General features: G+C 41.9%; 14 non-coding genes across 14 annotated transcripts; all 14 read right to left on the bottom strand.

Moving 5' to 3' along the window:
• Window positions 1–44: 44 nt before the first annotated feature.
• trnar-ccu lies at window positions 45–117 on the bottom strand. The gene has a single exon. It is a non-coding gene; the product is annotated as a tRNA-Arg (tRNA).
• Window positions 118–629: 512 nt separating this feature from the next.
• On the bottom strand, window positions 630–702 carry trnar-ccu. Its single transcript has one exon. It is a non-coding gene; the product is annotated as a tRNA-Arg (tRNA).
• A 245-nt stretch (window positions 703–947) lies between these two features.
• On the bottom strand, window positions 948–1,020 carry trnar-ccu. The gene has a single exon. It is a non-coding gene; the product is annotated as a tRNA-Arg (tRNA).
• A 1,919-nt stretch (window positions 1,021–2,939) lies between these two features.
• Window positions 2,940–3,012, bottom strand: trnar-ccu. Its single transcript has one exon. It is a non-coding gene; the product is annotated as a tRNA-Arg (tRNA).
• Window positions 3,013–4,648: 1,636 nt separating this feature from the next.
• On the bottom strand, window positions 4,649–4,721 carry trnar-ccu. Its single transcript has one exon. It is a non-coding gene; the product is annotated as a tRNA-Arg (tRNA).
• Window positions 4,722–4,981: 260 nt separating this feature from the next.
• On the bottom strand, window positions 4,982–5,054 carry trnar-ccu. The gene has a single exon. It is a non-coding gene; the product is annotated as a tRNA-Arg (tRNA).
• Window positions 5,055–5,300: 246 nt separating this feature from the next.
• On the bottom strand, window positions 5,301–5,373 carry trnar-ccu. Its single transcript has one exon. It is a non-coding gene; the product is annotated as a tRNA-Arg (tRNA).
• A 511-nt stretch (window positions 5,374–5,884) lies between these two features.
• trnar-ccu lies at window positions 5,885–5,957 on the bottom strand. Its single transcript has one exon. It is a non-coding gene; the product is annotated as a tRNA-Arg (tRNA).
• A 563-nt stretch (window positions 5,958–6,520) lies between these two features.
• trnar-ccu lies at window positions 6,521–6,593 on the bottom strand. The gene has a single exon. It is a non-coding gene; the product is annotated as a tRNA-Arg (tRNA).
• A 1,297-nt stretch (window positions 6,594–7,890) lies between these two features.
• trnar-ccu lies at window positions 7,891–7,963 on the bottom strand. Its single transcript has one exon. It is a non-coding gene; the product is annotated as a tRNA-Arg (tRNA).
• Window positions 7,964–8,209: 246 nt separating this feature from the next.
• trnar-ccu lies at window positions 8,210–8,282 on the bottom strand. The gene has a single exon. It is a non-coding gene; the product is annotated as a tRNA-Arg (tRNA).
• A 246-nt stretch (window positions 8,283–8,528) lies between these two features.
• trnar-ccu lies at window positions 8,529–8,601 on the bottom strand. Its single transcript has one exon. It is a non-coding gene; the product is annotated as a tRNA-Arg (tRNA).
• A 1,149-nt stretch (window positions 8,602–9,750) lies between these two features.
• On the bottom strand, window positions 9,751–9,823 carry trnar-ccu. The gene has a single exon. It is a non-coding gene; the product is annotated as a tRNA-Arg (tRNA).
• Window positions 9,824–12,394: 2,571 nt separating this feature from the next.
• trnar-ccu lies at window positions 12,395–12,467 on the bottom strand. Its single transcript has one exon. It is a non-coding gene; the product is annotated as a tRNA-Arg (tRNA).
• Window positions 12,468–12,500: the final 33 nt, after the last annotated feature.

Genomic DNA, 12,500 nt, shown 5'->3' with positions numbered 1-12,500 from the left:
AGGTGAAACGCATTAAACCCTTCATCACAGTTATACAAAGCAATCACCCCAGATGGGACTCGAACCCACAATCCCTGGCTTAGGAGGCCAGTGCCTTGTCCATTAGGCCACTGGGGCAAAAATATTTGCACCAAATATGACGAAAAACGACGATGTATACTGTGTAGAAAAATATCCAAAATAAATCTACATATGTCAAAAGTCTAGGAGAAACATCATGGTAAAAACCCGGCAATACAATAGACATGCCTATGGGAGAACGTGTCCTCTTGCAGAAGGCCATTTTTCATGAAGTTTGTGAGTTCAAACCATTGACAAGGTGAAACGCATTAAACCATTCATCACAGTTATACAAAGCAATCACCCCAGATGGGCCACTGGGGGAAAGCTCTTTTCACCAAATCTGACAAAAAACAACAATGTATACTTTGTAGAAAAATATCCCAAATAAAATCTACATATGTCAAAAGTCTAGGAGAAACATCATGGTAAAAACCAGGCAATACCATAGACATGCCTATGGGAGAAAGTGTCATCTTGCAGAAGGCCACTTTTCATGAAGGGTGTGAGTTCAAACCATTGACAAGGTGAAACGCATTAAACCATTCATCACAGTTATACAAAGCAATCACCCCAGATGGGACTCGAACCCACAATCCCTGGCTTAGGAGGCCAGTGCCTTGTCCATTAGGCCACTGGGGCAAAAGTATTTGCACCAAATATGACGAAAAACGACGATGTATACTGTGTAGAGAAATATCCGAAATAAAATCTACATTCCTGAAAGGTTTAGGAGAAACATCATGGTATATTCCATGCGATAACATAGATGTTCCTATTGGAGAATGTATCCTCTTGCACAAGGTCACTTTAACTGAAGGGTGTGCTTTAAAACCTCTGAGTAGCTGGCACTTATTAAACCCTTCATCACAGTTATACAAAGCAATCACCCCAGATGGGACTCGAACCCACAATCCCTGGCTTAGGAGGCCAATGCCTTGTCCATTAGGCCACTGGGGCCAAATTCTTTTCAACAAATATGACAAAAAACGACAATGTATACTGAGTAGAAAAATATCCAAAATAAATCTACATATGTCAAAAGTCTAGGAGAAACATCATGGTAAAAACCCGGCAATACAATAGACATGCCTATGGGAGAACGTGTCCTCTTGCAGAAGGCCATTTTTCATGAAGGGTGTGAGTTCAAACCATTGACAATGGGTCCTTCTCAGGTCGACTATTTTCATTTCCTCGGTCCTCGGTCCTCGGTATCACCGGAAGTTGATTTGTCTGCGGCATCTTGAGTAGCATCCCATGGCTCTTATTTCTGCCGGAGGACCGAGGAGCGAGGAGCGATAAGGGAGGAGCGATAACCGAGGAACCACCAGACCATCCTCCGGTGAAATCCTCAGATACTCTCCCCGCCCCCTTACTGTGTATCGCTCACTGATTGGACGATGCAGCGCATGCACTGATCTTATGCTTCTTGACATGAGAGCAGTTTCCCAGCGGAGTGAAGAAAACACATGAAACTCACGGGACTCACTCCTCAGTTTATACTGTGTTTTGTTTCAATGAATGCATCATTCAGTTACAAATATGTGATATATCTGAACAACAAAGTGGTCAAAAATTATTTTATTCATTTATTGGAAACATTTTCATGATCGCTTTTTCGTTTTACATTTTCATTTATTGTCATTTCCATTCAGTCAGTCATTAAGTGCTATTTAACATGTTAATTTGCTACATATCCACAAAAACAAAGTGTGCAATCCAATGATTAATGAATGTTAATCTAACTGGGTTTTGATAGATAACATATCTCTTTTTCTTCTCTGAATTATTTTATTTCTATTGTGCACTCTAATCAATATTAATCCAACTATTGTTCGTTTATACATTTTAAGAATGGCGTTTATCTTTTTTGAGAATGAGTTCTTATTTGATTTGATGTATTTGGGTCTACAACAGATGATACAAATGTTTGTGTCAGTAAATGTGTACTAACCGAGGCGGGGGTGTTTGTGAAAATAACGGGGACAGAGCTGCTGTCAGACGAACAGCTGTGCGGCGTCATCACAAACGGACGTCGCTTCACGTGACGCTCCGGAGGAAAGGACGTCCCATTGCTCTTAAAACTAATTTCCCTGCTTCTCGTGGTTTCCTTGCGTCTCTCCATGCTTCCCTGGTGGGAGGGACTAAACGCAGGGAAACGACGCAAGTATTCCATTTAATCGACCTGAGAAGGACCCAATGTGAAACACACTAAACCCTTCATCACAGTTATACAAAGCAATCACCCCAGATGGGACTCGAACCCACAATCCCTGACTTATGAGGCCACTGGCTTGTCCATTAGGCCACTGGGGCAAAGATATCTGATCCAAATATGAGAAAAAGGACAATGTATACTTTGTAGAAAAATATCCCAAATAAAAACTTCATATGTCAAAAGTCTAGGAGAAATATCATGGTAAAAACCAGGCAATACCATAGACATGCCTATGGGAGAATGTGTCATCTTGCAGAAGGCCACTTTTCATGAAGGGTGTGAGTTCAAACCATTGACAAGGTGAAACGCATTAAACCCTTCATCACAGTTATACAAAGCAATCACCCCAGATGGGACACGAACCCACAATCCCTGGCTTAGGAGGCCAGTGCCTTGTCCATTAGGCCACTGGGGCCAAATTATTTGCACCAAATATGACGAAATACGACGATGTATACTGTGTAGAGAAATATCCGAAATAAAATCTACATTCCTGAAAGGTTTAGGAGAAACATCATGGTATATTCCATACGATAACATAGATGTTCCTATTGGAGAATATATCCTCTTGCACAAGGTCACTTTAACTGAAGGGTGTGCTTTAAAACCTCTGAGTAGCTGGCACTTATTAAACCCCTGCATCACAGTTATACAAAGCAATCACCCCAGATGGGACTCGAACCCACAATCCCTGGCTTAGGAGGCCAGTGCCTTGTCCATTAGGCCACTGGGGCCAAAATATTTGCACCAAATATGACAAAAAACGACGATGTATACTGAGTAGAGAAATATCCGAAATAAAATCTACATTCTTGAAAGGTTTAGGAGAAACATCATGAGGCTCGTCTCAATACCCCTCCTCGACTCCTCTCTCCCCGTCCTCCGGGACTTGACCCGGAAATCGATCAAGACACGCCATGTTGAAGGACGTCCCAATAGCTGAAATGCACACGGAGGAGTCGAGGAGGAGTGAGGGAGGAGGAGGGGTGCGGGAGGAGACAAAAGGGAGGATACACGAGAGCAGACTACGCGGAAGTGTTTTCCCTACTCGCGTATAAAAGCTAGATCTTGATAAATAACAATTATTTGTTTTGTTTTGTGTTAAAATATTGAGAAGTTAAATTATTTAAAATGCAGTCCTGAATGTGGGTTTGTGGTGAATGTGGGGATCTACAGGACACACATGTTCAGAGTAAAGGCTTTCACATTATTATAATTATAATTGTATTGAAATGTACATTTTACACCACAACGGAACACAAAAGCAGGACCAACAATCATACATTGAATTCCTTGACTAACAAGAGAAAGATTCATCATTTAAATACATATTTAACAACAAATGGGCCGGTTCTAAAGGGTTATTCAGTTAAACCCGATGAGAGGGGATACAGCTGTGCACATGTCATCATTAACAGACGTCGTTTAAGAGTGACGTTTGAGTGAACGAGGACATCCCAATTAATACCTGAGGACTCCTCTGTCCTCGCGTCACCTCCTCGTGTCTCTCGCTCGCATCTTACGGAGGCGGAGGTAAGACGCAAGGAAGGGACGGGAGTGAGGGAAAGGAGGGGTATTGAGATGAGGCTCCTGTATAATCCATGCGATAACATAGATGTTCCTATTGGAGAATGTATCCTCTTGCACAAGGTCACTTTAACTGAAGGGTGTGCTTTAAAACCTCTGAGTAGCTGGCACTTATTAAACCCTTGCATCACAGTTATACAAAGCAATCACCCCAGATGGGACTCAAACGCACAATCCCTGGCTTAGGAGGCCAGTGCCTTGTCCATTAGGCCACTGGGGGAAAAATATTTGCACTAAATATGACAAAAAACGACAATGTATACTGTGTAGAAAAATATCCAAAATAAAGACTACATATTTCAAAAGTTTAGGATACCAAATTATGGAATAATTAATGCAAAACATAGATGTTCCTATTGGAGAATGTATCCTCTTGCACAATGTCACTTTTACTGAAGGGTGTGCTTTAAAACCTCTGAGTAGCTGGCACTTATTAAACTCCTGCATCACAGTTATACAAAGCAATCACCCCAGATGGGACTCGAACCCACAATCCCTGGCTTATGAGGCCACTGGCTTGTCCATTAGGCCACTGGGGCAAAGATATCTGATCCAAATATGAGAAAAAGGACAATGTATACTTTGTAGAAAAATATCCCAAATAAAAACTACATATGTCAAAAGTTTAGGAGAAACATCATGGTATAATCCCTGAAATACCATAGACATGCCTATGGGAGAACGTGTCCTCTTGCAGAAGGCCACTTTTCATGAAGGTTGTGAGTTCAAACCATTGACAAGGTGAAACGCATTAAACCCTTCATCACAATTATACAAAGCAATCACCCCAGATGGGACTCGAACCCACAATCCCTGGCTTAGGAGGCCAGTGCCTTGTCCATTAGGCCACTGGGGCCAAATTATTGGGGTCAAATTATTTGCACCAAATATGACGAAAAACGACGATGTATACTGTGTAGAGAAATATCCGAAATATAATCTACATTCCTGAAAGGTTTAGGAGAAACATCATGGTATATTCCATGCGATAACATAGATGTTCCTATTGGAGAATGTATCCTCTTGCACAAGGTCACGTTAACTGAAGGGTGTGCTTTAAAACCTCTGAGTAGCTGGCACTTATTAAACCCCTGCATCACAGTTATACAAAGCAATCACCCCAGATGGGACTCGAACCCACAATCCCTGGCTTAGGAGGCCAGTGCCTTGTCCATTAGGCCACTGGGGCAAAAATATTTTCACCAAATATGACAAAAAACGACGATGTGTACTGTGTAGAGAAATATCCGAAATAAAAACTACATATGTCAAAAGTCTAGGAGAAACATCATGGTAAAATCCCTGAAATACCATAGACATGCCTATGGGAGTTTGTGTCCTCTTGCAGAAGGCCACTTTTCAAGAAGGGTGTGAGTTCAAACCATTGACAAGGTGAAACGCATTAAACCCCTGCATCACAGTTATACAAAGCAATCACCCCAGATGGGACTCGAACCCACAATCCCTGGCTTAGGAGGCCAGTGCCTTGTCCATAAGGCCACTGGGGCAAAAATATTTGCACCAAATATGACAAAAAACGACGATGTATACTGAGTAGAGAAATATCCGAAATAAAATCTACATTCCTGAAAGGTTTAGGAGAAACATCATGCTAAAATCCCTGAAATACCATAGACATGCCTATGGGAGAACGTGTCCTCTTGCAGAAGGCCACTTTTCATGAAGGTTGTGAGTTCAAACCATTGACAAGGTGAAACGCATTAAACCCTTCATCACAGTTATACAAAGCAATCACCCCAGATGAGACTCGAACCAAATTATTTGCACGAAATATGACGAAAAACGACGATGTATACTGTGTAGAGAAATATCCGAAATAAAAACTACATATGTCAAAAGTCTAGGAGAAACATCATGGTAAAAACCAGGCAATACCATAGACAAGCCTATGGGAGAATGTGTCCTCTTGCAGAAGGCCACTTTTCAAGAAGGGTGTGAGTTCAAACCATTGACAAGGTGAAACGCATTAAACCCTTCATCACAGTTATACAAAGCAATCACCCCAGATGGGACTCGAACCCACAATCCCTGGCTTAGGAGGCCAGTGCCTTGTCCATAAGGCCACTGGGGCAAAAATATTTGCACCAAATATGACAAAAAACGACGATGTGTACTGTGTAGAGAAATATCCGAAATAAAATCTACATTCCTGAAAGGTTTAGGAGAAACATCATGCTAAAATCCCTGAAATACCATAGACATGCCTATGGGAGTTTGTGTCCTCTTGCAGAAGGCCACTTTTCATGAAGGTTGTGAGTTCAAACCATTGACAAAGTGAAACGCATTAAACCCTTCATCACAGTTATACAAAGCAATCACCCCAGATGGGACTTGAACCCACAATCCCTGGCTTAGGAGGCCAGTGCCTTGTCCATAAGGCCACTGGGGCCAAAATATTTGCACCAAATATGACAAAAAACGACGATGTGTACTGCGTAGAGAAATATCCGAAATAAAAACTACATATGTCAAAAGTCTAGGAGAAACATCATGGTAAAAACCCGGCAATACCATAGACATGCCTATGGGAGAACGTGTCCTCTTGCAGAAGGCCATTTTTCATGAAGGTTGTGAGTTCAAACCATTGACAAAGTGAAACGCATTAAACCCTTCATCACAGTTATACAAAGCAATCACCCCAGATGGGACTCGAACCCACAATCCCTGGCTTAGGAGGCCAGTGCCTTGTCCATTAGGCCACTGGGGCAATATTTGCACCAAATATGACAAAAAACGACGATGTATACTGTGTAGAGAAATATCCGAAATAATATCTACATTCCTGAAAGGTTTAGGAGAAACATCATGGTAAAATCCATGCGATAACATACATGTTCCTATTGGAGAATGTATCCTCTTGCACAAGGGCTGCGTTTCACTTCGGTTAAATGGATTCCTTGCGTCCCTCACTTGCGTCGTTTCCCTGCGTCTAGTCCCTCCCACCAGGGAAGCATGGAGAGACGCAAGGAAACCACGAGAAGCAGGGAAATTAGTTTTAAGAGCAATGGGACGTCCTTTCCTCCGGAGCGTCACGTGAAGCGACGTCCGTTTGTGATGACGCTGCACAGCTGATCGTCTGACAGCAGCCAGCTCTGTCCCCGTTATTTTCAAAAACACCCCCGCCCTCTGTTAGTACACATTTACTGACACAAACATTTGTATCATCTGTTGTAGACCCAAATAAATCAAATCAAATAAGAACTCATTCTCAAAAAGATAAACGCCATTCTTAAAATGTATAAACGAACAATAGTTGGATTAATATTGATTAGAGTGCACAATAGAAATAAAATAATTGAGAGAAGAAAAAGAGATATGTTATCTATCAAAACCCAGTTAGATTAACATTCATTGGATTGCACACTTTGTCTGTTTGTGTGGATATGTAGCAAATTAACATGTTAAATAGCACTTAATGACTGACTGAATGGAAATGACAATAAATGAACATGTAAAACGGAAAAAGCGATCATGAAAATGTTTCCAATAAATGAATAAAATCATTTTTGACCACTTTGTTGTTCAGATATATCACATATTTGTAACTGAATGATGCATGCATTGAAACAAAACACAGTATGAACTGAGGAGTGAGTCCCGTGAGTTTCATGTGTTTTCTTCACTCCGCTGGGAAACTGCTCTCATGTCAAGAAGCATCAGATCAGTGCATGCGCTGCATCGTCCAATCAGTGAGCGATACACAGTAAGGGGGCGGGGCGAGTGTCTGAGGATTTCATCGAAGGATGGTCTGGTGGTTCCTCGATTATAGCTCCTCCATTATCGCTCCTCGCTCCTCGGTCCTCCGGCAAAAATAAGGCCATTGGGACGCTACTCAAGATGGTGCAGACAAATCAACTTCCGGTGAGACTGAGACCGAGGAGCGAGGAAATGAAAAATAAGAGAAGTGAAACGCAGCCAAGGTCACTTTAACTGAAGGGTGTGCTTTAAAACCTCTGAGTAGCTGGCACTTATTAAACCCCTGCATCACAGTTATACAAAGCAATCACCCCAGATGGGACTCGAACTCACAATCCCTGGCTTAGGAGGCCAGTGCCTTGTCCATTAGGCCACTGGGGCAAAGATATTTGCACCAAATATGACAAAAAACGACGATGTATACTGTGTAGAGAAATATCCGAAATATAATCTACATTCCTGAAAGGTTTGGGAGAAACATCATGGTATATTCCATGCGATAACATAGATGTTCCTATTGGAGAATGTATCCTCTTGCACAAGGTCACTTTAACTGAAGGGTGTGCTTTAAAACCTCTGAGTAGCTGGCACTTACTAAACCCCTGCATCACAGTTATACAAAGCAATCACCCCAGATGGGACTCGAACCCACAATCCCTGGCTTAGGAGGCCAGTGCCTTGTCCATTAGGCCACTGGGGCAAAAATATTTTCACCAAATATGACAAAAAACGACGATGTGTACTGTGTAGAGAAATATCCGAAATAAAAACTACATATGTCAAAAGTCTAGGAGAAACATCATGGTAAAAACCAGGCAATACCATAGACATGCCTATGGGAGAACGTGTCCTCTTGCAGAAGGCCACTTTTCATGAAGGGTGTGAGTTCAAACCATTGACAAGGTGAAACGCATTAAACCCCTGCATCACAGTTATACAAAGCAATCACCCCAGATGGGACTCGAACCCACAATCCCTGGCTTAGGAGGTCAGTGCCTTGTCCATTAGGCCACTGGGGCCAAAATATTTGCACCAAATATGACAAACAACGCCAATGTATACTTTGTAGAGAAATATTCAAAATAAAATCTACATTCCTGAAAGGTTTAGGAGAAACATCATGGTAAAATCCCTGAAATACCATAGACATGCCTATGGGAGTTTGTGTCCTCTTGCAGAAGGCCACTTTTCAAGAAGGGTGTGAGTTCAAACCATTGACAAGGTGAAACGCATTAAACCCTGCATCACAGTTATACAAAGCAATCACCCCAGATGAGACTCGAACCAAATTATTTGCACCAAATATGACGAAAAACGACGATGTATACTGTGTAGAGAAATATCCGAAATAAAATCTACATTCCTGAAAGGTTTAGGAGAAACATCATGGTATATTCCATGCGATAACATAGATGTTCCTATTGGAGAATGTATCCTCTTGCACAAGGTCACTTTAACTGAAGGGTGTGCTTTAAAACCTCTGAGTAGCTGTCACTTATTAAACCCCTGCATCACAGTTATACAAAGCAATCACCCCAGATGGGACTCGAACCCACAATCCCTGTCTTAGGAGGCCAGTGCCTTGTCCATTAGGCCACTGGGGCCAAAATATTTGCACCAAATATGACAAACAACGCCAATGTATACTTTGTAGAGAAATATTCAAAATAAAATCTACATTCCTGAAAGGTTTAGGAGAAACATCATGGTAAAATCCCTGAAATACCATAGACATGCCTATGGGAGTTTGTGTCCTCTTGCAGAAGGCCACTTTTCATGAAGGTTGTGAGTTCAAACCATTGACAAAGTGAAACGCATTAAACCCTTCATCACAGTTATACAAAGCAATCACCCCAGATGGGACTTGAACCCACAATCCCTGGCTTAGGAGGCCAGTGCCTTGTCCATAAGGCCACTGGGGCCAAAATATTTGCACCAAATATGACAAAAAAACGACGATGTGTACTGCGTAGAGAAATATCCGAAATAAAAACTACATATGTCAAAAGTCTAGGAGAAACATCATGGTAAAAACCCGGCAATACCATAGACATGCCTATGGGAGAACGTGTCCTCTTGCAGAAGGCCATTTTTCATGAAGGTTGTGAGTTCAAACCATTGACAAAGTGAAACGCATTAAACCCTTCATCACAGTTATACAAAGCAATCACCCCAGATGGGACTCGAACCCACAATCACTGGCTTAGGAGGCCAGTGCCTTGTCCATTAGGCCACTGGGGCCAAAATATTTGCACCAAATATGACAAACAACGCCAATGTATACTTTGTAGAGAAATATCCAAAATAAAATCTACATTCCTGAAAGGTTTAGGAGAAACATTATGGTATAATCCATGCGATAACATAGATGTTCCTATTGGAGAATGTATCCTCTTGCACAAGGTCACTTTAACTGAAGGGTGTGCTTTAAAACCTCTGAGTAGCTGGCACTTATTAAACCCCTGCATCACAGTTATACAAAGCAATCACCCCAGATGGGACTCGAACCCACAATCCCTGTCTTAGGAGGCCAGTGCCTTGTCCATTAGGCCACTGGGGCCAAAATATTTGCACCAAATATGACAAACAACGCCAATGTATACTTTGTAGAGAAATATTCAAAATAAAATCTACATTCCTGAAAGGTTTAGGAGAAACATCATGGTAAAATCCCTGAAATACCATAGACATGCCTATGGGAGTTTGTGTCCTCTTGCAGAAGGCCACTTTTCATGAAGGTTGTGAGTTCAAACCATTGACAAAGTGAAACGCATTAAACCCTTCATCACAGTTATACAAAGCAATCACCCCAGATGGGACTTGAACCCACAATCCCTGGCTTAGGAGGCCAGTGCCTTGTCCATAAGGCCACTGGGGCCAAAATATTTGCACCAAATATGACAAAAAACGACGATGTGTACTGCGTAGAGAAATATCCGAAATAAAAACTACATATGTCAAAAGTCTAGGAGAAACATCATGGTAAAAACCCGGCAATACCATAGACATGCCTATGGGAGAACGTGTCCTCTTGCAGAAGGCCATTTTTCATGAAGGTTGTGAGTTCAAACCATTGACAAAGTGAAACGCATTAAACCCTTCATCACAGTTATACAAAGCAATCACCCCAGATGGGACTCGAACCCACAATCCCTGGCTTAGGAGGCCAGTGCCTAGTCCATTAGGCCACTGGGCCAATATTTGCACCAAATATGACAAAAAACGACGATGTATACTGTGTAGAGAAATATCCGAAATAATATCTACATTCCTGAAAGGTTTAGGAGAAACATCATGGTAAAATCCATGCGATAACATACATGTTCCTATTGGAGAATGTATCCTCTTGCACAAGGGCTGCGTTTCACTTCGGTTAAATGGATTCCTTGCGTCCCTCACTTGCGTCGTTTCCCTGCGTCTAGTCCCTCCCACCAGGGAAGCATGGAGAGACGCAAGGAAACCACGAGAAGCAGGGAAATTAGTTTTAAGAGCAATGGGACGTCCTTTCCTCCGGAGCGTCACGTGAAGCGACGTCCGTTTGTGATGACGCTGCACAGCTGATCGTCTGACAGCAGCCAGCTCTGTCCCCGTTATTTTCAAAAACACCCCCGCCTCTGTTAGTACACATTTACTGACACAAACATTTGTATCATCTGTTGTAGACCCAAATAAATCAAATCAAATAAGAACTCATTCTCAAAAAAGATAAACGCCATTCTTAAAATGTATAAACGAACAATAGTTGGATTAATATTGATTAGAGTGCACAATAGAAATAAAATAATTGAGAGAAGAAAAAGAGATATGTTATCTATCAAAACCCAGTTAGATTAACATTCATTGGATTGCACACTTTGTCTGTTTGTGTGGATATGTAGCAAATTAACATGTTAAATAGCACTTAATGACTGACTGAATGGAAATGACAATAAATGAACATGTAAAACGGAAAAAGCGATCATGAAAATGTTTCCAATAAATGAATAAAATCATTTTTGACCACTTTGTTGTTCAGATATATCACATATTTGTAACTGAATGATGCATGCATTGAAACAAAACACAGTATGAACTGAGGAGTGAGTCCCGTGAGTTTCATGTGTTTTCTTCACTCCGCTGGGAAACTGCTCTCATGTCAAGAAGCATCAGATCAGTGCATGCGCTGCATCGTCCAATCAGTGAGCGATACACAGTAAGGGGGCGGGGCGAGTGTCTGAGGATTTCATCGAAGGATGGTCTGGTGGTTCCTCGATTATAGCTCCTCCATTATCGCTCCTCGCTCCTCGGTCCTCCGGCAAAAATAAGGCCATTGGGACGCTACTCAAGATGGCGCAGACAAATCAACTTCCGGTGAGACCGAGACCGAGGAGCGAGGAAATGAAAAATAAGAGAAGTGAAACGCAGCCAAGGTCACTTTAACTGAAGGGTGTGCTTTAAAACCTCTGAGTAGCTGGCACTTATTAAACCCCTGCATCACAGTTATACAAAGCAATCACCCCAGATGGGACTCAAACTCACAATCCCTGGCTTAGGAGGCCAGTGCCTTGTCCATTAGGCCACTGGGGCAAAGATATTTGCACCAAATATGACAAAAAACGACGATGTATACTGTGTAGAGAAATATCCGAAATAAAATCTACATTCCTGAAAGGTTTGGGAGAAACATCATGGTATATTCCATGCGATAACATAGATGTTCCTATTGGAGAATGTATCCTCTTGCACAAGGTCACTTTAACTGAAGGGTGTGCTTTAAAACCTCTGAGTAGCTGGCACTTATTAAACCCCTGCATCACAGTTATACAAAGCAATCACCCCAGATGGGACTCGAACCCACAATCCCTGGCTTAGGAGGCCAGTGCCTTGTCCATTAGGCCACTGGGGCCAAAATATTTGCACCAAATATGACAAAAAACGA

This window comes from Trematomus bernacchii, unplaced genomic scaffold, assembly GCF_902827165.1.
Source record: "Trematomus bernacchii unplaced genomic scaffold, fTreBer1.1, whole genome shotgun sequence".
Lineage (NCBI taxonomy): Eukaryota > Metazoa > Chordata > Actinopteri > Perciformes > Nototheniidae > Trematomus > Trematomus bernacchii.
The sequence above is the reverse complement of the archived record's forward strand: the minus strand, read 5'-3'. Positions and strand labels throughout refer to the sequence as shown.